Source organism: Python bivittatus, unplaced genomic scaffold (genome assembly GCF_059951505.1).
Source record: "Python bivittatus isolate LINGU-HERP-01145 unplaced genomic scaffold, Pbiv_v1 ctg000700_np1212, whole genome shotgun sequence".
NCBI lineage: Eukaryota > Metazoa > Chordata > Lepidosauria > Squamata > Pythonidae > Python > Python bivittatus.
The window spans coordinates 101081898-101104355 of record NW_028277098.1 but is presented as its reverse complement, the minus strand read 5'-3'; the positions used below and the strand labels follow the sequence as shown (position 1 = coordinate 101104355).

Here is a 22458-nt window from a genome sequence, read left to right as displayed (position 1 = left end):
AGAGAAATACGGGTAGATAAGCAACGAATCTGAAATGTCGTGAACTTAATATGTTCTAGGACAACATCAGAAGCTTTCAGTACGGTTAAGCTATTTCATATCCGTTTTCTCATCAACATCCCCGTGTCTCTGTTGAGTGAAGCTCAAGATGTTTGGTTAACACAATTCAAATCGTTACAAGAAAACTATACAGAGGAAATTATGCATTAAATCAGTATTGTAAATTGTCCATCAAGTTAAGCTCAGGGCTCTCACACCCAAGTTTTGGATGCAGCACGATTCCATGTATAAAACTGTAGTCCAAGAATGGCTGCCGATTAAAATGCAATTCCGTGTCTGCTTTACTTTTTAAATACAAGGTGATTTAAGACATCAAAGCTAAAACAGGTAGTCTTTATTCCTCCTTCTTTATCCCTCTACCTGCTCCAGCTTTGTCCCAGCAGGGGGCAGCATCTTGCCAGCTTTGGCTGATCCATCCAAAAACAAAGCAGTCATCTGCAGGGAGCCCTTGGATGGGAGACCACCAGGAAATCTCAGGGCGGGAGAATAGAACTGGGAAGTGTAAAAATATCCTGGAGGAAAGCATTGGCCTACTCCTATTTCCATATTGTTGCCCAGAAAACTATGTGGGCATGTCCATGAAGTTAAAAGGAGTCAAGGCTGGCTTGTAAATTTGGTCTCCAGCTCTTGAAACTGGATGTGCATCTTCCAACTTGCTTTATCAGCAGACTTGCTCTCGGGGACAAGGCTGAATTGCTGCTCGATCAATTCCCAGCAAACCTGGCTATCAAGTTTGTGCCTAAGGCTGCTCTTCCCTGTGGGGCCCTTGTCAGAATTCGGCAAGGGCAATTCCTTGCTGCCTTCCTCCTCCTCCTCTTCCTCCTCCTCCCCCTCCTCCTCCTGTTGTGTGGGGGAGCAAACAGCTGCGGCAACAGCAAGGAAGCAACGCATTCCTGTGATGGCACACTGAGCCCAACACGGCATCGGGAACAATTAAGGAAATAAGATGCTTGCAAGGAGAGGGCGCAGCTTGGATCCGGTGGCAAACTCATTTGTCTGTGCTTGTTCGTCTCGGGAGTGTCTCGCTGACGGCGCTCCTCGTTCTGCGGTCTGCCATCTGCCAAGGGCACGCCAGCCTCCTTCCCAGTGTGGGAGGAAGCAGAGCGAAAGCGAAACGGCTTTCCGTGGGTCTTATCTTAGGATCCCCTCTAACCCAGGAACTCTCTTCCTGGACGGGCCGCGAGTCTGGAGCTGCCTCCGTGGCTGAGGTCAATTTATTTTTAAACAAGAAAAAACATGCCTCAACGCAAGGAAGAAACTCGGGGACCTGGCAGCACCTTTTCTGACGAACAAACGCTGTTCAAAGGCAGAAGCATCTCATGGAGGGAGCCGCAGCTCCCATAAGCGTCTGCCTTTGAATAAACTGATGTTCGTTGGAAAACTGGCTAGCAGACTCCTGATTTTGGGCCACACATCTCTCCTTGTACAACAGTGTTGTCCAAACTTGGCCACTTTAAGATGAGTGGACTTCAACTCCCAGAATTCCCCAGCCAGCATGGTTGAAGTCCACTCATCTTAAAGTGGCCAAGTTTGGACAACACTGTCCTACAAGGAAGCAAGGAAGAGATGTGTTGAATTCTTGGCTGGGTCTCCTTAAGAAAGCGCTGCTTTTCCCAAGGCTCTCAAGTCCCTCGGTGTACTCCACCAGATTCCCCCCATCCAGATGTGCTGGACTACCACTCCCATGGGCCCTGAACTGGCCTGGCTGAGAACTCTGGTAATTGTTGAACCCATCTGGAAATTGCCAGACAGCAGGCGATTGTCTCTTATCAATAGGGAGAACGAAGGAGAAGTAATATACACATATAGGCCAGGTTCAGACCTCACGCAAAGCCAGCGTGGTCCATTTTCTTAATCAAGGTTTGTAGAGCAGCACCCGATCAATTGGCTGTGACATCAAGCTAAGCCCAAACCAGAAAAACACATTTAAAGCTTAGGGTGATGTGTGAATCCAGCCCCTGAATTTGTCCTCCAAATTGCTACATACGGCTTTGTTTTATCAGGGCGGATTTGAACCTAGTGACTAGCTTTGGTCACATGGTTCTTTTCAACTGGTTTGGTTTGGTAATATCTTAGATTGTGGCACAAACCCAGTCCATCGGCGGTCAGCTGAATATCGTGGGAACCCAGAATGTGGGGTCATTCGAGAAGCAGGTTAAGAGTGCTCTGAGAATGCAGTCAGTAAATATAAGTTCTGCTGAAGCTCACGTGGATCTATCCGGTCCAGCCAAGCTGGCATCTTCTAAACAGTTGCATTCACACAACACACTTGACACTGAATTAACTCGTCTTCTGGGTTTGCGCCACACTTTAAATCGAAAGATAACCAATTGCTTGAGTCTGCACCTTGGGATAGGACACAAAAGAATTTAATTAGTTTAGCACAGTGTTGTCCAAACTTGGCCACTTAAGATGAGTGGACTTCAACTCCCAGAATTCCCCAGCCAGCCATGCTGGCTGGGGAATTCTGGGAGTTGAAGTCCACTCATCTTAAAGTGGCCAAGTTTGGACAACACTGGTTTAGCACAATGCATGACTAAGGCCTGTTGGGTCTTCAATTCCCCTGATTTGCTTTGTCCTGCGAATACAGCTGATAGGCTGGCCTGCAATGTTCATGGAAAACAGCCATGATGACTGTGGATTATGGGAGCCAAAATCCAACCAAGTTGGAAGGCACCAGGTTGAGCAAGGCTGACCTTGTACAACCCTCTGCTTCTTGCAGTGGCCGACCACGGGCATCTGGACAGCCCACGGGAGAAGGTGGCTTCATTTCCTAGAATTAGTCAACCCAAGCAGAAGAACTGCGAGATGGTAGCAAGGAATCATTCGGACTGGAAGCAAGTAACTTTTTTTATGTTTTTGCAGCTCTGAGCGGGTGTAGCAATGTCATTTTAAACCCTGTCCTGGAGAGATGCAGGCACCTTGATCAGCGACTTCTCACAACGTACTACAACTTCTTCTGCCATGAATCGCACTCCCACTGTCGCAAATTCCATGAGCAGAGTTTATGGCACCATGCGATGGTTCAGATCCTGGATTGAAAGAGGAGAGATCCAAGCTGAAATCTCCCCTCAGCGCTCTCCCGGGCTGGTCTACCTCAAAAGGTTGTTGTGGGGGGAAAAAAGGAGACGCAATCGCTGCAAACTCCGGGAGGAGGAGGAGGTGGATTTAAAACAAAACCAGCCAATAAATAACCGATGAGCTTAGCAACCCACCCACCCAACCCCACACGCCCGTCTTCATTTTTTCCACTCGCGTTATCCTGAGACATTTGCTCCGTTGCACGCCAGCTCCGGGCTGGGGAAAAACACTCCACGGTGAATTGCTCAGCTCAATTTGTAAGGAGGCTGTCAGGGGACGGCTGCTTGCAGCAGGGGGGTGAAATTGGATAGCTTTGACTGCTTCTGAAGCTGTTGATCTAGATTGTAGCATATGGCTTGTCTTGTCGAGGAGGAGCTGGAAGAGGCAGGGACCTTTCCTCACACGCACATCTTGTTGAAATTCTACACGGCCTCGGAGTGGCGGAAGCAAGGCATAAACTAATTTACAATCATATAAATGCAAAATGCCTCTGGGTGTTGGTTTGTGGGTGTGCATGTGTTATAAACGGGCTGCGTGCCCCACAGCCTCCAAGGGGGTGGGGGGGCATTTGTCAAAAGAGCCTCACCTGCTGATCTTAACGGCTGGGCAGGTTCAAAATGGGAGAAATAGTCCCTTAAATGGTCAGCCTGTGTCGGTGGCAGCTGGGGCCCTGGAAGTCAGTACCAGCCTCTTAAACTGCCACCAAATTCTTGCAGGTCAGACTGTGTGATCCTGCTGCGTTTTGCACCAGCTGCAACTTTTCAAAGGGAGCCATGCACAAGGAGGGTTAAACTCATAATCACAACATTGTTATTGCAGGTATTATTAGATTTTTATCCCACCTTTTTAGATAGAACTCAAGGTGGTGAACTTACCTAATACTCCCACTTCCTATTTTCTCCACAACAACAACCCTGTGAGGTGGGCTGGTCTGAGAGAGGGGGACTGGCCCAAAGTCACCCAGCCGGGTTTTGTGCCTAAGGCGGGCCTAGAATTCACCATCTCCTGGTTCCTAAGCCAGCACTTTAACCACTACACCAAACTGGCTCATCAAACATTAATAATCTATGACGATAATTGGCATTAAGGGTATACTGCTTCTAAATATGGAAGTTCAACCAGCTCTCCTGGTTAATCACTCCTCTACTGATTGTTTAATTCAGGGGATTTCAAACTTCTTCAGGCTTGCAGAGTGTGTTAGTTAAAAGGAAAATAATCACAGAAGCCTTGATCAAGGGGCAAAGCTCAAGTGATAGAAAAATGGGGTGCATTCAAGTGAACTCCCCCCCGCCTTAGTCTCTTGCGGAACCCCATCAAGTTCTCTGCAGAACACAGTTCGAAAAACCTTTGTCTAATTCATCGTACAAACAAGCCATAGAAAATGACACTGAAAAAAATCTGTCAGGCTGGGTCTTACATTAAACGTATAATTTGATAAGATAATAAGTGGTAATTTCTTTAATGTACACATTTGGTTTCTAAAGTAACTTGCAGATAAATAGATCAATCAGTTAAATTTGCAAGACAGCAAATTACTCGTTTATGCATTGTATTTCAAGACTTTGAAGCGATTCAGAAATAAATATTGCTGAAGTGTTTCTGTCCTCGGTGGGAGGGTTGGAGCTCGTGGTAGGGAGGGTGAAAGTTAATCTACACTGGGGAGGAAGGCAGGTGAGACTTCTGTGGTTGGAAGACATTCCTCTGGAGAACTTCAGATAAAGACTGGAGAGCCACCTGATGAAGGCGGGGGCTGGAGTAGATGACTTCTGAGGTCCCATCCAACTTTCCAATGCTATGAAGAGCTGTAAGCCCCCATGGATAGATCTGGATTTAATGCCACAGCCAGATCAAAGTCACAATGAAGCCTAAACAGTGATGCTGTCATTACTGAAAGAGAAATTCCTTAAGATCCATACGGTCAGAATGTGAGAAAGTGGGAATATGAGCAGAGGAAAACCTGCAGTTGTCAAAGTGGAAATAAAGCAAATTAAACCAGACGCTTTATAAGGCAGTGAGCTTTGGCGGTTCAGAGTGGGTACCAACACAGATAATTGCACCCAAGACATGACAATGTATGAAGGAGTGAAATATCGATGATATTTTTTTTAAAAAAAATTGTTAGCAATGTACTCAGTACCAAGAGAAGCGAATATGTGTAGCTCAGGGTTGAACTGTGGAGTCCTTGGGGTTCTCTGAGCTTGGCTGTTTTCTTGCAAACATTTCATTACCTGGCTAGGTGACATCTTCAGTGAACTGAAGATGTTACCTAGCCAGCTAACGAAATGTTTGCAAGAAAACAGCCAAGCTCAGAGAACCCCAAGGACTCCACAGTGTACTAAGAATGAGTAAATATCAATATGATATCAGCATATGAATCTGGTACAGATCCAGGGGAGAAAGAGAGTAAGGAATTCCAGGACAATTTGCAAGAAGTACGGATCACAACGTCCGGAAAGGAACACAGGATTGTAAATGCACCTGAAATGCAAAAGTTAGAGAAGTAAGAGTACCTGAAATTAAGGAATATTTGGGTTGAATAAATATGGACGTTGCCAGACTCACAACCCTGGAGTTAAATCAATGGCATATTGATTTGCTTTATAAGGACAGGCTGAAGGAACCTGGGATTCTCAGTCAAAAGGAGAGAAGACTGAACGGGGACATGATAACTGTGTTCAAGTACATTAAGGTGACAGGGAAGATGGTCAAGAACGATTTCCATGGCCACAGGAATTAGAACCAGCAATACTGAATATCAGTTGCAGCTTCTCAGATTTCATTTAATCAGAATGAAAAACTTCCTGATCTGAGAAACAGTGGAGCAAGCTCCCTATGGGGGTTGTAGGTTCTCCATCTCTGGAGGTTTGAAGGTTTGCATGAAGAGGTGGAACATCCACCAGTCCTGGATGGTTTAATTGACTTTTTTGCCCACTGAAGAGGGTTGGACTACACAATTCCTATAATTCCTTCCAACTTTACAGTTCTCTGAAGCTATAGAACAGTGTTTCTCAACCTTGGCAACTTGAAGATGGGTGGACTTCAATTCCCAGAATTCCCCAGCCAGCCATGCTGGCTGGGGAATTCTGGGAATTGAAGTCCACCCATCTTCAAGTTGCCAAGGTTGAGAAACCCTGCTACAGAAAACAGAAGACAAAGGTATCGTCCAGTCAGCCAGAATCCTTCCAGGGGCAGATTGTACAACAGCCTATGAATTATTGGTGCGCAGTTCAATCTAGAAAATTTAAGTGTGTAGGTGGAACAGCAAGATATACTTGGGGAAGATCAATATAAGAGGCAAATTTAGTACATAAAACCCAAAAGCAAAATTGAAGAATCTGTGGGAAGAGATGAGAGGCACTATGGAAACAGAGTGGACAAAATAATTCACAATATTTCAAAGAGGAAAAGATCCAAGAACAAGCTATCATGATGGGAGGAAAGGAAAGGAAAGAAAGGGAAACTATCTTTATCAAGAATGTCAGCAAAATAGAACAACGTAACAAGAGAAGCAAAATGAGACATTTTTTCAGGAAGGTTAGAGGAAAGTATGCAGCTCAGATAGGAATCTTAGAATCTTCTTGGAATCTAAGAAGCAGGTTAGGAAGAATATTTATGCCTTTGAACTTTGGTGTTGGAGAAGACTCCTGGGAATGCCGCGGACAGTCAAGAAAACCAACAAATGGGTCATAGAACAAACTAACCCAGAGTTCTCACTTAAGGTACAAATGACCAAGCACAGATTATCCTACTTTGGACACGTTATGCAAAGATCCATCTCTTTGGAGAAGCTCTAATGCTGGGAAAGGTGGAAGGAAAGAGAAAGAGGATGACCAGCAGCAAGGAGGATGGACTCAGTTACAGTGGTGATGGGGACACCGTTGGAAGACCTGAAGGACCAGGTTGGGGATAGATCGTCATGAAGAAAATCTAGCTGGGTAGTCACTAAGAGTTGGCATTGACTTGATGGCACGTAATCAGTCAATCAGTGTGAAGACTGAGCTCTCTGGAGAAGCCTCTGATGCTGGGAAAGGTGGAAGGAAAGAGAAGAAGAGTGGGCAGCAAGGGGGATGGACTCAATTACAGGAGTGATGGGGACACCGTTGGAAGACCTGAAAAACCAGGTTAGGGACAGATCAGCATGCTGGCTGAGGAATTCTGGGAATTGAAGTCCACCCATCTTAAAGTTGAGGAGGTTGAGAAACACTGGTTTAGAGCTACAGAAGAAGAGGCAGTTAAAGTGTTCCAACAAATATGGAACACAACCCTGGAGCAAAGAGACTGATTGGTGCAGATACCTAGAGCTAAGAAAGGAAGTGCTGGAGGAAGTCCACATGACTCTTCATTGACTACTCATGCAAGCAACATTTTGCTTGCAGTTTCACAAAGAAAAATAGGCCCGTGACCCAAATGAGACGTGCTGAATGAATGGGCATATTTCAGAAAAGGCAGAGGGACATGAAATCAAGTAGCTAACACAGGATTCATAATGGGGAGAGATAACAAGAGCAGAAGAACACAAGGAGGGGGTTTACTTTTGCTTCGTGGACTACATCAAGGCCTTTGAATCTGCAAATCCTGCCACAGTGTGGAATACATTAAGGCTAATGGGTGTACCAGAATGTCTTATTTTTCTTCTGAAGATTCATTGCGATGAAGAAGAAGCTGACTTTGGAGTAACAGAGTGGTTCGCAATGGGAGGAGGGGGGAAGAGTCAAGAAGGTGTGTTTGTGTGTGTGTGTGTGTGTGCGCACGCGTGCTTTTTTATTTGGAGTTTTTCCCCCTGGATTTTGATACTTGCATTTCTTTTTAATGCTGTTAGCTGTCTGGAGTCGCTAGGAATTGGGGCACTATGTGGTGGACTCAAATACTCAAATAAAAAAGGAAGGAAGGAAGGAAGGAAGGAAGGAAGGAAGGAAGGAAGGAAGGAAGGAAGGAAGGAAGGAAGGAAGGAAGGGAAGGGAAGGGAAGGGAAGGGAAGGGAAGGGAAGGGAAGGGAAGGGAAGGGAAGGGAAGGGAAGGGAAGGGAAGGGAAGGGAAGGGAAGGGAAGGAGGAGGATCAGATTGTCCCATATCTGTTTAACTGATACAGCAAACATTTTAGAAGGATGGCAAGACTAGAAGAGATGGAATCATAGAATTTTGTTTGTTTTGTTATTAAACATGTATGCCACCCAACTAGCAAGACTCTGGGTGGCTCACGATGGCCAAAGCAAGGCAATTACAATAAAACCAATTTTAAAAGAAGGGGGGAAAAGATAAAAGGTGGCAGGAATGACAGACCGGATGGGAATGAAGCAAAGAGACTCACTGTCCCTCGCCAAAGTCCTGGGTGAAGAGCCAGATCTCCACTGCTCTTCTGAATACCAGCAGAGGAACTGACCTTGGGGAACAGATCTTGGGGGGAACCTCATTCCCAAGGGCAGGTGCTGCTATAGAGAAGGTGAACTTCCGGGTTCCTGAGAGATGGCAGTGTTTAATCGAAGAAGTCCAAAGCGCACCAACCCTGTAAGATTGAATCGGTAGTAACAGTTTGATATTTGCAGACCACACCATTATCACTCAAAAGAAAAGAAGGCTTCAAGAAGCTGATTCTGAAAGTCCAAATGGAAAGGGATAAACCAGGATAAAGGAGGCAAAGCACATGTTGAGTGCTTAGAAAGCAAAGAAGAGAAGATGCGAGATTTTGTTATTTTGGTCTGCAGAAGGCATCAAGATGGATAGTAAAAATTAATTCTAGGGAGGAAGGCAATGAAATACTTAGAAGAGATCCTGAAGGCTAACAGCTCTTCAGTGATGACAAAGATCGGCATAGTTCAAGTCTTTGTTTGATAACATTCAACTGAGAAAGGTGGACCCAGAAAAGGTGAGAGAAAGAAGACAGACACCTCTGAAGTACAGCTTTGGAAACCTTGGGGAATCTACTAGTGTGGATTGCAGAAGAAAAAAACCAACTGTCCAAGACCAAATCAAGTCCAGTTGCTCCCTGGATTGATTAACAAGCAAAAACTCTTATGCCTATTTTGGGCATAAGATCCAAAAGGAGATGAACTAGAACAATGTTTCTCAACCTTGGCAATGTGAAGATGGGTAGACTTCAACTCCCAGAATTCCCCAGCCAGCATGGGGAATTCTGGGAGTTGAAGTCCACCCATCTTCACGTTGCCAAGGTTGAGAACACTGGACTAGAGAAAAGGATTGTGCTTGTGAGGTTGGTGGAACTAGAAGAAGGAGAAGACAATGCATTGGGTGGGTGCACAGGATCAAAGAGATCACAGGGTGGTCCCTGGAAAAGTTGTGTGTTATTACTAAGGACTAGATGAGTTTCTGAGCATCTATTCCTGCAATCACCCCAAGGCTGGGCTTGACTTGACAACAGTTACCTGATTAACAATCCAGTTTCAACATACTCCTGATGGAAACTTTTGCTCCTGTTGTCCAGCCTAAATCTGTTGGCTGGTATCCCGTTCCAAACTCAGGCTTTTAGAGCAATTCCAGCTGGTCATCGTTTCTCATGGGGACGGTTCCATTTTCATTTCTGTAATATCCAACTTGCTGCCCTGAGAATTCTGGGAGTTGAAGTCCAACCCATCTAGAGGGCACCAGGTTGCAGAAGTCAGCTGGGTCTAGTGTGGAAAGAGGTGTGCGAAGGCCTGAGAAAAACAGCTCGATAAATGCCAATTAATCATTAATGTGCATGCTTTTTTAAATAACATACTGTTGATTTTAACTTTGTGAAGCCACCTAGAGTCATCCTGGTGTTGGACAGCCTAGGAATTTGATAGATAAAGAATAAACCTGCTCTTTATATGTAATGAAAAATATTTGCCGCAGATAACCACACGTCCAATTAAATTATCATATGAACCAAATTCCACTTCATGTCAGAGCACTGAGGCTCTTCCGTAGTCTGGTAACCAAATTAATCTAGCTTTCTCGGTTCCTGTTAATAGCGCTCACGTTAGTCAGGCTGAAGGAAACGAAAGATCCACGATCAGCATTTATATTATGATTTAAAAGATACAAAATTGGGGAGGGGGGTCCTCTTGTAATCTTAGGTGCAAACTGAATTTTGTTTTACACCTGGTAGATTTTCCTTTAATTCAAATTACAACCCTAGCTATGCCTTAGGTAAATCTGTAATTCGATTCCTCCAGACTTACCTGGGAATAAATGCTGTTGATCTTAAATGGGCTTCCTTCCGAGGAGACAGAAGTTAGAGCTCTGAGGATGGACTGGGCCCCTAATCCATCTACTCCAAAATGTTGGGGTCATCGTCCAGTGGCCAAGTGGAAGCCTTTGGAAATGCAAAAATCTGCCCTCATGGGTGGAAAGCCCACTTCCATGGGCCCTCCCCAGGAACCAGAACAGGGGTATCAGGGTCAAAAAAGTCAAGATGGCAGCCATGCAATCAAAGGCCTTTCCTTTTACATAAGTGTGACACCGGCCAAAAAGGGTGAGCTTCGATTGCATGCTTGCGGCCACCCCCTTGACTTTTTTGGCACCCCTCCCCCCCCCGTGCAGCCCCTGAACCAGAAGGCCTGCCTTGGATTCAGAGGTGGAAAACAGCCATCGAAACTGACCGGTTCCTTCAGCCATAAAGCTGAGTTCTCAGAATACATTAGAGCAGTGTTGTCCAAACTTGGCCACTTTAAGATGAGTGGACTTCAACTCCCAGAATTCCCCAGCCAGCTGGCTGGGGAATTCTGGGAGTTGAAGTCCACTCATCTTAAAGTGGCCAAGTTTGGACAACACTGCATTAGAGGCTGTGGGGGTTGCATCGTTTCTGGGTTTGGGTGTTGTGAGAACCCAGCAACTGACTGAGCCTGGGGGCCTAACCAAACAGACCCTTAAATCTGGTTTGTTCCTTTCCACATCGTGTGTTACGCAAGCATAGCATGTTTCCGTTCTGCCAACCAGGGTTTAGAGTTTAGCACATGGTGTAACTCCAGTCAGGGGTGACGCTGGGCCAAACATTGTCCCTGAGTCACAGCGTTGTGGTGGGCGGCATTTGGATCCAAGGGGCCCAGGTATGTTTCCGTACCTGTCAGCTGCTCTTTAAAGCAGCTAGGTCTTTAAAGGAGCAAGCTGACAGGCCTAGCAAGAGGCACCCACCTCCAGGGCCATCCATAGCAACTGTAACCACGCCAGAACAACGATGCACTCATGGATACCGCTGTTATGTCCTTATGTCCTGACATCCAACAGAGTACTTAAGGGGAGGCATTTACAGCACATCATGCACGTTTCATCATTTGCTCCCCCTTCTCCTGCCCCACACGGAGACCCATCTCCACAATGGCTCTGCAACACCTTCGCATACCTCCGATTGCAAGCTGAGCGTTATTGGGAAGACGGAGCTGGGGAGAGCAGATGCTTCTATTGCCTTAATTTTTGGGGGGTGGAGGGAGATTGCAATCTAAACAGATTACATCAGATCTCATGGGGTGAAATGTCTCGACCTCTCGGGCTCCAGCTCTGGAGTGAGAGGACCAAATATAAGATTTTTTTTTTAAGCCCACCTGTATTATTTTATAAATAACTCAAGGCGGCGAACATCCCCAATAGTCCTTCCTCCTCCTATTTTCCCCACAACAACAACCCTGTGAGGTGGGCTGGGCTGAGAGAGAGGGACTGGCGCAAGGTCACCCAGCTGGCTTTCGTGCCTAAGGCGGAACTAGAACTCACCGTCTCCTGCTTTCTAGCCTGGGGCCTTCAACCACTACACCAAACTGGCTCTAATGTGTGATAGAAAGAGTGGATACAGTTCTCCAGCATAGCTTGTTTTGAGTTTATGTTCAAGAACGCAGAACTATTTTGCATCTGGCTATTCTCTTTGTCAAAAGTAAGAGTCTGAATTGAGTTCAGCTCTTGATGATTATATGATTGTCCATGTAGAGGTTTGCGGTTTGCCATTGCCTTCTCCAGTGATGTGTTGTGACTTCTCAATTTAGCCTACAACTCTGTGATGTCCTGGTGGTCTCCCATCCAGATATTAACCAGGTCCGACCCCATGTATCTTCTGAGCCAGGTGCTGCCTCCCACTGAGACTTTTACATATCGTAGACATGGGGGAAGTGGGATTTAATCTTAAACCCAGCTTGGTTTACTGTCCTTCCTTTTCACCTGGTTTACACATCATGCTAGGTCCCACTTTCTCAGTCAGGTTTCATGACTTTGGATTCACACAAAACAGGCAGAGCCAAAATCCAAGGGAAAGACCATCTTCAGCCGCAGCAGCTTCCTGGGTGACTTTGGGCTCTTTCCCAGCCCAACCTACCTCACAGGGTTGTTGTTTGTGGCAGAATGGGAGAAGGGAGTAGCCCTAGATATGCCCCCTTGAGGAAAAGGGGGCTATAAATCAAATCAAACAAATCAATGCTCTTTCAATCATTATGACTCTAAACAGTTCACGGCAGCAATATTCAGAATCAATAGATGATGCATAAAAATCTTTAACATCATCATATACAAATTCAGTTGCAGGCATCTCTACTCCTGTAATGCAAAGCATTATAAATCCTCAAAATTAACTACATCTCAACTACATTCCTGTAATGATATGTGGGAAAGAGCTTGGGAGACAGGAGGAAGAGTCGCAGACTAGGCAGTGGTCAGATAAGAGGCAGCTTAGCCTGCAGCTGGATATTGGGTAGGGTAAGAGGCTCAGAAGGGACCCTCCCTAGTTTCTTGGGCTGTAAAGAAGATGGGGTGAGGGGAGTTGTCTTTCAGACTTGCAAGATTCTGTCAATGTAGCTTTCCAATAAAGTAGAATTAGCTTATCTGGTTGTGATTCCTATCTGGCTTTCCCCATGAGGCCAACATCTCCATGGCTCATGTTAGCCAGTTCCAATCAAATCTTCTATTGCTTAAGATGTTTTTTGGATCAAGGACAGCAGACAAAAGGTCTGGGAAGCCCAGGAACAGCTCAAGGGTATATGGCACCCCTCGACCCCATTGACTAATGGCATCCCTTCTGAAAAATCTGCCTATCATTGGCACGTTTATGTATGATATTACCAAAATTGCGTACATACATACCACCTTTTAAAAAATCAGGGAACAAGTGTAGCACACAACAGTTCTGGCGATTGCCAGAGAGGAGAATCCATATTTTTTTTTTACAAATTGAAATATCTGGAGACAGACGTGAAAGCCATCCGCTTCCCTACACCTCTGATTACATCCTGGAACAGGAGGAACAGGGGCCGACTGGATTGGAAGGTGACACGTGTGCAGACAAGTGTGTTTAAAATCACATTGCAGCACCCCCCAAAGTTATGGCGCCCAGGCTTAGCCTAGAGCCAGCCCTGGGGAAACCACCTCAAAGGACCTGCCCAAGATGAAAGGGTTCTGCCTGGAGAAGGCTTACTGAACCCAATTCTTTCTTTACTATTCCTCTCTGTACTCTCTTTGTCAAACACCCTACTCTTACCTCTCTGTAGGGTGTTCAACAAGGAGAAACAACACCCCCCCCCAAAAAAAACAAAAATGAAAGACTCAGTTAGAAACACAACCAAGAATGTACCTCTGTAAAGATGCTCATGTGTTAAAAGCTGATCGGGAAAGGAAGGTTTTCAACGTTTTCCTTGAGTACAAGAATGGAGGGCATCTTCTGAGACTCTAGGGGCAATGTATTTCATAACACGGGGGCTACTGGCCAGCCCTACAAGGTAAACCAGTCTAAGAATCCAATGCTATAGGTCAAGACTACTTTTACTGTAACAGCTAGAGCAGGGTTTCTCAACCTTGACAACTTTAAGATACCAATAGAAGCGAATATGTGTAGCTCAGGGTTGAACTGTGGAGTCCCTGGGGTTCTCTGAGCTTGGCTGTTTTCTTGCAAACGTTTCATTGCCTGGCTAGGTAACACCTTCGGTGCTAGAAGGGAGTGGGGTTTGCTCTCTGCTTATATATTATGGCCTGCCCTGCCAGTGTTGCTGGGGGTGGGGGTTTGGTTTTGTTCTATTTTTTTCTTCTGGTAGTTCCTTGATTAAGGTATTGTTTACTGCTTGTATGTCTGGTAGTAACCTTGGAGTTAATCTCTGCTTATCGGGGTGATGATTGCTGGTGAGATGTTCTGGTCTTTTGTTTTCCTTTCTTTCGTCTCTTCTGAATAGTGTGTAGATGTTGTTTACCTCTATGTGTCTGTCGATGGCTGCCTTGTCTGAGTGCCAAGCTTCCGGGAATTCCCTCGCATTTTTGGATTTAGCTTGGTCTAAGATGCTGACAGTCTCCCAGTTGAAACTGTGGTTGAGTCTGTCCATGTTGTGAGATTAAGGAGTTTTCATCATGTCTTCTGACTGCTAGCTGGTGCTCGTGGATGCGCTCTGCAAGCCTTCTGCCTGTCTGTCCTACGTAGTGGCTGTAACAGTCCTTACACTGTATGTTGTAGATGACTCCTGTTTTTTCTTCTTGGGCTACTGGTCTTTTGGTTTGCTTAAGATGTTTTGGAGGGCTTTAGTTGGTTTGTGTGTTACAGTGATGCCATGTAGTCTGTTGGTGGTTTCTGAGATGTTTCTGATGTATGGCAGTGTGACCTTTTCATAGCTTGTGTTGGTTGTGTTGTAGTAGGTTGAGTGGCCAGGCACTTTTTGATAAAGTTGCGTGGGTATCCATTTTGTTGGAAGATGTTGTATAGGCGGTCTGTTTCCTTCTTCTGCTGTTCTGGGTTGCTGAAGTGTGTTTGTGCTCATCTGAATAACATTTTTATGCAGCTCCTCTTGTGGGAGGTTGGGTTGTTACTTTGGTCATGGAGTACTTGGTTAGTGTGGGCTGTCTTCCAATAAACTTGGGTTTCTAATTTGCTGTTGCTTCCTCTGCTGATGAGGATATCCAGGAAGGGTAGCGTGTCGCTGTTTTCTCCCTCTCTGGTGAATTTTATTTCTTTGAAGAGGTCGTTGATGGTTTCATGTGTCTTCTCTAGTTGTTCCTTTTTTATTATAACAAAGGTGTCATCCACATACCGGATCCATACTTTGGGTTGTATGCGTGGAAGTGCTACAGTTTCTAGGCGTTGCATTACAGTCTCTGCTATGAGTCCTGACAGTGGGGATCCCAGGGGTGTGCCTCTGATTTGTTGGTATATTTGTCCATCAGACTGAAAATAGGTAGCGAGGCAGAGGTTGATGAGGTCCATGATTCTGAATATTTCGATCTGGGTGTATTTGGTTAGGTCGGGTGTGTTGTGTAGTACTGCTGATATGGATTCTTTCGCTAGTTCCGGGTTTATGGACGTAAAGAGTGCTGTGACATCAAATGAGACCATAATTTCGTCTTCATCTATGTGTACGCCTTTGATTTTCTGGAGGCGCTGTAGTGAGGAGTTGATAGAATATTAGCTCCTCTCTGTGAGGTGGTACGTTGGAGTCCCTGGTAAAGATACAATTGGTTGGAGCAGTATGTCAGGCTTGTGTGTTTTTGGTCGTCCATAGAAACGTGGGAGGATGGGTCCACTGCTTTTCATCTACCACTGTTCTTCTTTTGTGATCTGGCCAAGAAACCAAGAAAGGCTGTGCTGGCTGAGGAATTCTGGGAGTTGAAGTCCACCTATCATAAAGTTGCCAAGGTTGAGAAATGCTGAGCTATACTAACAGAAACTTGCAAGTCTGAGTGTGCTTCTCCCTCTCACTATCTTCATGAGAACTAGGGAGGGCTTATCTGAGATGTTTACTCATAGTACATTCTTGCCCTAGCCTCAGGACCCTCTTATCTGACCACTGCCTTGCTGGTGGCTGTTCCTCCTGTCCTTCAAGGCCATCCCCTATTCCCCCTACACCACCACAGAGAAGGCCACCTAGTCCAGGTCCTATGGACCTCACAAGGGGAAGAGACACCCAGCAAGACCCAGAAAAGTAGAGTTCACTGTTGAAGGGTGGTGCCCATTTGCTAACTCAACCCATGAAGTCACACCCATGCAATGTAGGGAACCTTAAAGTAATCCACTGGCTGGCTTTGCAAGACACATCATGCCAGTGTTTCTCAACCTCCGCCATTTTAAGGTGTGTGGACTTCAACTCCCAGAATTCCCCAGCCAGCATAGCTGGCTGGGGAATTCTGGGAGTTGAAGTCCATACACCTTAAAGTGGCGGAGGTTGAGAAATGGGAAACTGAACCAAGGTTAACGAGCTAACCAAGCATGGAGCTGTCAAGCCTGCAACTAGTCCTGCCTAAGGACATGTCAACCCTGTCGATCTGCAAGCCAAAGGCATTTTGCATCTTCTGCAGAGAGCTTTTTTAGACTGTTCTGTTTCATGGGCATCTGCGCTCCACTGTTCCCACCGGCAGCCACGTCGTTCACAATTTCTTTGCCCCCATCCAGATGGAACATTTTTGCTGAACCAGACCAACGGCTCCGGTGGATGGATTGCCCTATAGGGTCATGAACCAGCTAGAAAAATGGAGCTGCTTGTTCCTGTCCCTTTCACAAGGGCGTTTCCATCCAGCAAGTCGAGGAGCTGAAGGGGTGTTCTCCAAGCATCCAGATTTGAACCCGGGCCAACTGCCAGGCCATAAATTTCTCTTAAAGGAGCAGCTGCCACAGCTCAGCCGGAAAGATGCTTACAGAATTCTCCCTCCCTCCCTCCCTTTCTCTCTCTCTCTCTCTCTCTCTCTCTCTCTCACTTTTCTTTTTGGGGCTGAATCATTTTACAAGCCTCCCTCTGAGGTTCCCCCATTCTTTCACTTTGCCGTGACCGGTTTTGTGAATGCTGGCGGGGCGATGGTTCGGCTAGCCAAAGATCTACTAGGGAACAGTAACTGCCATGCAACCAGTCGCTGGGAATTGAGGGGAAAGGCCTTTCTGCCATTGGAAAGACGCAAACTTCCATCGGCGCTTATACCTGTGCGCACTGGAGTCAAAATGCACACTCTGGCCCAGCTCAGAGCGACGGCGTGTAGGAGGTTTTAAGGAGAAGGTCCCAGGCGGAAAGATTATGCTAACATAATTAACCAAATCGTACCGACAAAATCTTAACAAGGCATCTTGACAAAGCAAAATCTAAGCATAAGACAGTGATGGATTGATTGATTGAAAGGACCCCCAACTCCCAACAACTCTGGGCCCTTCACCGCATAAAAACCCAGAACAATAAGATAAAAGAAAAACAAGAGGTGTGTCCAGAAGAAGAAAATCCACTTTAAAAGAAAAACAGCACGAGATCTTCAAGGGGTCCCCAGCCACCCAACCCCAAGGCCTGAGAAAACCACCACGTTTTCAAGGGCTTTCTGAACATCATCAGGGTGGGCGCCGTGTGGATCTCGCCGGGGGGGGGGGGGGGATGCCATGCCAGAGAAGGCCCACTCTTGGAGTCCCACTAGATGGCATTGTTTAATTGAAGGGATCTGGAGCACCCCAACTCTACTGGACCAACTCCTTGCTGGCTGGGGAATGCTGGGAGTTATCTTAACGTTGCCAAGTTTGAGAAACACTGGTCCAACAGAATATTACAGCCTGCTGAAAGCCAGATACCCCCTTCCCCATGGTACACCTGGACATTTGGGGTCTGTCTGCATTTTTGCTTCTCTACCCACCATTCAACTTTATTTGACCTGCAAGCATGCTTGGGTCCTGTTCGGTCCCTTTGTATGTTACTCCTCCTCTCCACCCCAATCTTTTCATTTTCTTTGAAGGCTTTTCCCCCTGCAAATTTGGGGGAACTCTAAGCAGGCCGACACCCACTTTTTCCCCCACTGTTTTGCTCTGGCTCTAAGCCTATCCGTGTATAAAGGATAACATTGCAATATATCTGCTAAAGGGGTTGGCAGAAAAGTTAGTAAAACTAATGAACGGATACGGGCTGGCTGTTTTGGCAGAAGGTGGTGTAGAGGACCTCAAAGGTCCTTTCCAACCTTCTACTTTATGATTCTAAGACACTTAACCTGAATTCAGGTAAGAAGCCCTTCAACTGTCATCTGCCCAAAACACTGAGCCATGAACTCACCCAGCCACCTGAGTTTGCACTAAGCCCTCAAACATCTAAGATTAACACTGTACAAAGTTAGCATGTTCTTGAAACAGCCCCCGGTTTATCAGAGACCTGCTATAAAATGTTGCAGGAACCACCCATTTCTGATGAAACAGCCGACGAGAACAAATAGCTTCTGATCTTGTGGAAAGTCCCAGTCTGCTGAGAAAGTTCAGAAGCAACTTCCCATTGCAACTTCTGAGGAATTTGCTAGAGCCACAGGTGCCAAATATAAAACTCTGTCCCCTTCCGTCTTTGTTCTTCCTCTCCTTGACCCTCCTGGCGCAATCCCTCAACCCAAATCGTGACTAGGATTTCCCCTTTTGCATTTAAGGGTCCTTTACTGCAGACCTGTGCTGTGTCTCTTTTCTTGGGGTGATGAGATGGGGGCTGGACACCCGGCCAGAAGGCCTATTCGGAAAGACCCCCTTTCCTACTGCTCTGTGAGCAGAATGGAATCCGCTTGAGAGGATGTGCAGGAAAGGAAGGAAACATTGCTGAGCCCGCCATGCGTGTGCATGGGGGAGAGAACCTGTGGAGCAGGAAGCTTCACGGTGGCTCCTCGATCTGCCTTCTTGCCTGAGGCTGGAAGAGTGTTGCTATCAAGCATGAGAAGACCAGGGACCAAGGGATCCCAGGAGGACGACGTACCCGCTTGGTTCAGGCCATGCACTAAGCCAAGGTTTTGCCCAATTATAGAGTAGGAAGACTCCCTAGATGTCATAAGTCAGAGCTGATCTACTGTAGTGCAGTGTTTCTCCATCTTGCAATTTTAAAATGTGTGGATTTCAACTTCCCATGTTGGCTAGGGAATTCTGGGAGTAGAAGTCCACACTTGCTGGCTGGGGAATCTGGGAATTGAAGTTAAGTTATGCTGGCTGGGGAATCTGGGAATTGAAGTTCACTTATGCTGGCTGGGGAATTCTGGGAGTTGAAGTCCACACATGCTGGCTGGGGAATTCTGGGGGTTGAAGTCCAGACCTCTTACAGATGCTGAGGCTGAGGAACATGGATCTAGTGGATGCTACAGTGAGCGAGGAGTTGGGCCCTTGCAACTCTCTGATTCAGCAGGACTGGAACTGGTGCTGCTCCTGAGCCAGGGGTATCTCTGAGGCTTAGAGACCCTTATGAAGACTGTCCTCCATGGATTTCTCCAATCTGCGAGGGAGTGAAACTGGGGTTGCTGTCGGGGGGGGGGGGGAAGTCGCTGCAGCCAGGCAGAAACGCTTCTCACCTCAGCTCCCTCATGCATTCACACGTTCACTCACAACTGTACTCACAAACATCCAACCCGGCGTTCCAGCGGCCTGTGATGACGGAGCCCCCCCCCCGACGTTTCCAAGTTATGGGGAGCAGCATATCCTGGGGGGAGCCCTGCCTGGAGCTTTGCCGGGTGCTGGGGAGCAACTAGAAGAGGATCAACCGCACTGAAGCAGCCCCTTCTCTCAACCAGAGTAAGAATGTTTGGAACGAGGCAAAGGTTGTCTGCCACGTTACAGACTTTATAGACCTTTTATAGTTATATAGACTTTATACCCTTTGTGGACGTTTGCTTGAACTGAGTGTGAAAGGGCTGAGTGTTAAAGATGTATTCACAGGGCAGCATCACCTGCAAGTCCCGGATGGGTGGAGAGCAACGGCCTGTGGTTGGGGAAGGCGTGTGCTGCACGAAAGCCTCGTGCACAGCTGTGCTACGCCGTGCTGCGTCCAGTCCCTGGAAAGCAAAGAGCCCTCGCACAATCCCCTTTCGAATCCCTCCAAGTCAGAGGCCGTCGCCACATCTGATGGCAAGAATTCCCCACAATTCTGCCCCGTGGGAAGACGCCCCCTCTTCCATCCTCTTCCAGTCGGTTCGCCGGGTAGCCCTCGGAGAGAGAAACGCCTCTCTCTTCGTTTTCTCAGCCCTGCATCATTTCGCACACTTCAGTCACGGTTTCTCCAAGCAATAGCATCCCAAAGGCTTTGAGATTTTTTTCCAGGCAACAAGCATTGCTTAAACGGACTGTTCTTGGCTCCAGCAAGTGCAGGGGGCCCAGCTGAGGTGGGGTGACCCCATTCTGACAGCCAGGGCCAAATATGTGGCCTGCTCATTTTGGGTGGGGTGACAGCAGAGGGAGAGTGACTCGCTGTTGAATTTCAGTGGTACAGCGGGCAGAAAAGGACTAGGGGCACGCAACCTGGAAAGAGGCATCTGCGGGCAAAAAGGTCAAGATGGCGGCTGAGACCACACGATCAAAGCCCCAACCCTTTTATACCTCTGTCACAGGGTGCCTTAAAAGAGGGCAAGGGTTCCATCGTGTGATCTCAGCTGCCATCTTGACTTGTTTGACCTTGCCACCCTACAGAGGCCCTAGGCCTGTGGTTTGCTTCCTCCTAGTTTAGAAGCACAAGAACAGGACAGTTTTATTTTTTTCTGGGCGGTTGGCAACCCAAGTCTCAGAGAAGGTAGAACATTGTACCTTTTTTACCTGCTGGAGCTGAACTGCTTCAATAAAAGCCACTGCTTTAGCCCTCGTGTAGACTTTCAGGAAGGGGCGGGTGGATTGGGGGGGGGCGTTGTTCGCTTCGTTCCTGGTTTGGAGCCTACATAGATTAACTCTGCTTCGACCCATTTCTCCTCCACCTCCAATACGAGCAGAGTGATTTATTTTCATTTAGCTTCCAGATTCCTACCCCATCTTTCCATCCGAGCACATTAATCAAGGCGAAGCGACCAAAAAAAATAATAATAATAAAATAATATCATGAAGAACCAAACGCATAAATAGAAAATTATAGGAGGGAAACTGCACATAATGAGAAACCCAGCCCAAATTGCTGACGGAGTCACTTTGCCGTCTCTGTTTCCTCACATCGCCTTGGCCTCATTTCCTCTGGAAGAGACCAGCATCCATCATAAACGGGTTCCACCCTCCCTCAGCCCTCCGTCCCGTCTCTTCCCAGAGAAGTTGGGGACCTTGGCATGGCAAATTGCAGCCGGTTGCAAATGGAAGTGGAAACAAAGCCAGAAGAAAAACAGAGAACACACACACACACACACACACGGGCTGCATGATTCAGCCTGGGGAACGCTGGTTGCTAAGAGGACTTAATTTGTGACAAAAAGTTCACGGTGGCTCTGCCCCTGAGGCTGTTAATGCGAGGACTAAATGCAATGTGGTACTAATGGAATGCGTAAGAGAGAAGACAGAATGCTGCAGTCACCACCTCGCCCTCCTCCTTCCCGTCTCCGAGATCGAGGACAGAAGTTTCCAGGCCAGATGGATCTGGAAGAAGGCTCACGCCATTCTCAGTCCAGGACTTTCACCATCCGCTCCAAACTGGACTCCAACGGGCAGGTCCAGCCGAGGTGCCTGTGGCGGAGGCACTGCCTCTTGAAGCGGAGACTCCTGAGGACGTGGACAGGGCTCTCTGCGTCCTCAGCGTGATCACCTGTGCGCTGGATCCGGGCTCCTCCAGAGTTGTTAAGGGGGCCAGGGAGGTGACCGGTAGTTGGGTCCGTGCTGCGGTGTGGGCCTCTTTGAAGAGGGGGTGATGCCTCCAGCCCTGAAGGAGGTGGTGGTGCACAACCTCCTCAAGAGACCGTCTAATATTTTGAGACAACTACCATCCTTTCTCCAGGAAAGGAAGGATGTTGAGAAGATGGTTGGAGTGCAGTTACAGGGGACCCTGGAGGAAGCAGATTATCTAGATCCATTTTGGTCCAGCTTTGGCACGGAGACAGCCTTGGTTGTGCTTGTAGGTGACCTGTGGCAGAGCCAAGGTGGAGCTGGTGCTCCTTGATCTCTCAGCAACTTTCGATACCATCAACCATGGTACCCTTCTGGACCATCTCCATGGGCTCGGAATTAGGAGCACCGTCTTACTGTGGTTCTCTTCCTCCCCTCACTGTCTATTCTAGCCGGTGTTGGGGGAGGAAAGAAGTTGCACGTCGGTGGGATGTTTTGGGGGTCTCCCATCTTGATCTTTTTTCTTTTTTTTCTAGTTTGTTTTTTGTTGTATGTTGCTTCTTATTATATTGTTTTTATTTTGCTTGTGTGCCACCCAGAGTCAGGTAGCACTGAAGTGAATTGAAAAACATAACACAACACGTAACGTAACATTAAACATAACATAAACATAACATAACATTAAACAGCATGGGGATGGCTAGCCCCATAGAGGCCTTCTGCCTTCAGCCTCAGATTTTTCATCCTCTTGGTCTCTCCTTTTCCTTTTTAGTAATGTTTTTAATTAAGGTTTTATGTATTTATATATTTTATGTTTTTAATGTTTGTTGTGAATCGCCCAGAGTTCCCCCATTGGGGGGAGATGGGCGGTTGAAAAATTTAATACATAACATAACATAAAACAT

At 46.8% G+C, this 22458-nt stretch overlaps 1 long non-coding RNA gene across 2 annotated transcripts; it reads right to left on the bottom strand.

The window, feature by feature from the left end:
* Nucleotides 1-2897: 2897 nt before the first annotated feature.
* LOC148214290 (uncharacterized) lies at nucleotides 2898-19553 on the bottom strand. Of its 2 annotated transcripts, none has more exons than XR_015798514.1 (3): nucleotides 19385-19553; nucleotides 9522-10435; nucleotides 2898-3092 (listed from the first exon to the last, which is right to left on the bottom strand). It is a non-coding gene; the product is annotated as an uncharacterized LOC148214290 (long non-coding RNA). The 2 variants fall into 2 exon arrangements; XR_015798513.1 differs by lacking the exon at nucleotides 19385-19553 and having other exon boundaries at nucleotides 9522-9764; nucleotides 10302-10788.
* Nucleotides 19554-22458: the final 2905 nt, after the last annotated feature.